Consider the following 2720-nt stretch of genomic DNA (forward strand, 5'->3'; position numbering starts at 1 on the left):
GGGCTCCGCGGGAGGGACCCGGGACGCCTCGCACCCCGCCGGCCCCACGCACATCGCGCCATGCACGACCTGCACAGCTGGGGTTTGGCCCCCGAAAGGGTTAATAACATATTTACACATCCTTTGGTGCTTTAAGCACGAGATAAAAGCTGCAGGCGGGCTCGGTGACGTCCCTGTGAATACCCACAGAATAAATTTAGTACGTAACCTTTGCTGTCAAAGGCTAAACGTGATGCAAGTGGCAAAGGTGGACGCCTCTCGTGCTCGCCCTTCTTCCTCCTGCTGCACTACTTCAGGTCTTCAGAGAAAGGGGACTTTGCCATCGCAAAAAGCGGTGCAGTCTCGGCCCCGCTGCCAAGGCCCCGCTCCCAGCGCAGGGGCCGACGGGTTGGGGATGGTCCCGCTGGCAGCCGTTAAGCCAGTATCTTCCCCCTGCCTGGCGTGACGAATGGAGGATAAGGAGGTGAGCGTGAGAAAACTCAGCATTGCTGGTACGGATGAAAGCTGCTTTCTCAGCACCCACTGAAGTCTTCACCTTTTCACTTTGCTGGGAACTAAATGGGGTTTGGACTTGCCCGGGGATGATCCTTTGAGCTCTAAGCTCGTGAGGAAGGTGAGCACATGCTTGTGTTAAGCCTCTGTTTAAGCACTCTTCTGAATCTGCGCTACAGAGCTCAGCACCCTGCAGGGAGAGATCCGGACCCAGAGGAGCTACATCCACTTATTTGGGGATCAGTCCTTGTATTGCTGAAGTCTGTGGGAGATGTGGTGTTGGCCCGGAGAGCAGGGAGGTCATCAGTAACTGTGCACCTCCCTGTGAAGGCTACAAAACATCGCCTGTGCCACAGCAGGGAGGCAGCAGCTCAGCTGACCAGAGTGAAGGAAACTCTTGAGGCTGCGTTGGTAACCTGACACATAGAAATTGCTGTTTTAAAAAGTGGCTACAACGGAAAAATACAGCCCTTATTGAAAGGCAAATTAGTAGCAGGCTCTCTCCAGCGAGTGTTCAGGGAAAGCATACAGGGCCCGCATTGTTATTACTCTCCTGAAGCTTCCTATCACACTGTGAGAGGCACAGCCAGGGCTGGATAAATAATACATCATAATTTTCAAGTCCCAGAGAGGTGACTTGAAGGTAGTTCAAAAGTTCAATGAATTATCAGTTCCCCTTGGGTTCTTTATTTCTCTTGCAAAGGATGCTATCAATCTCGATAACTCACTAGCTACCAAAAATAATAATAAGTAAAAGATCATTATGTTGAAATATGTGTTGTAAAGCAGCATAGCAATTTGGAAGATTAATTCAGTCCAGAAGGGGCAATAGCTGCTGGCTAAGAGATGGGCTGGACACCAATTACTGCTCTCACTCATTACTTCCACGGACAGGGATTGGGAAAACACCTGCAGTGCACAATAATTCTCCTTGAGTTAATATGCTTTCATTCAGTGCTGATTAACTCTATTTATACCTCCTCTATGGTGATGAGAGCAACGTGATTCATTCCTTTATTTCCGTAACACTCTGATAAACTGCATTTATTTGCCACCTCTGACCTCCTCACGTGCACACTGCCTATTAATCCTTCTCAGCCGGTGCTGCTGCTGCCATCCCAGGCCCTTCAGTAGCCATCAAACAGCTGCTTCTCATTTTCTTTCCTTCATTTAAAAGCACCTGCTACAAAAATGTGAGTCAAGGGAGAAAATTGACTGGAAATTTTACTATGATGATGGAGGACAGGGAGTATATTTTGTGCACATAATATCTGGCTCTGTAAGGTGCTTGTCCTATAGTGAAGCCTCAAGGTACTACTGAAGAAATAATGATTAAGTGTGATCTGTTTGGGGTATCCAGTCCTGGATGACTGACAGCTGTAAGGTAAGGCATCTTGGCCATGCCTTGATACACTAGGCATGTCCAGCTTGAAATCAAATGTTGCCATTGGTGTCACTGAGGAGTAGCCTGTGTCATGGGATATTTTTTTTTCCACTTTTATTTTTCAGGTTTATTTTAATTTTTATTTCTCTAGCTCCTGCTCTGAGTCAGGGCTACAGGGTTCATGACCTGGGGCTTACTCTTCCAGCAGGCTGACTGAACCACATTATGGCCAAACACTGCCTCTGGAGGCTGGCAGGATGAAGTCTGCAAAGAGACCTTGACTGCATGAAATGTTCCTGCTTCTCCCCCATCAGCACAGCACTACCCAAACCCAGCACTAAAATTTGTCTTAAGATGGGATGTAAAGTAAAAATATCTGACTGCTTGTAAGAAGTAGAGATGCTTTTTTGCTTCTTTGCAAGTGGAGATGTGTTGCCCAGTGGAAATGCTGGCTGGTAAAATTCCTCACATTCACAACGGCAGCACAGACATGTAATCTACCCCAGTATGTGAGCAAACTGGGGAAGTTTGACTTTGGTTGTCAGAGTCATTCTAGGAATGGCTTAGGTTTTGCTGAGCACAGGCGAATGGCCTGCATTTTCTTGTAAGCTCCCTTCCAGCTCTTTAAGTCCAAGTATTGCAGTGCTTGGGTTTCCAGTACAGCAGGCAAACATCTCAAAACTTTAAAATATTACCCTGAGATCATTTCAAATCATAGAGTTACAGAATCATGGAGCAATTTAGGTTGGAAGGAACTGCCAGAGATCATTTGGTCCAACCCCCCTGTTGTGGTTTAACCTCAGCCGGCAACTAAGCACCACACAGCCACTCGCTCACTCCCCCG

Source organism: Aptenodytes forsteri, unplaced genomic scaffold, assembly GCF_000699145.1.
Source record: "Aptenodytes forsteri isolate BGI_AS27 unplaced genomic scaffold, ASM69914v1 Scaffold193, whole genome shotgun sequence".
NCBI lineage: Eukaryota > Metazoa > Chordata > Aves > Sphenisciformes > Spheniscidae > Aptenodytes > Aptenodytes forsteri.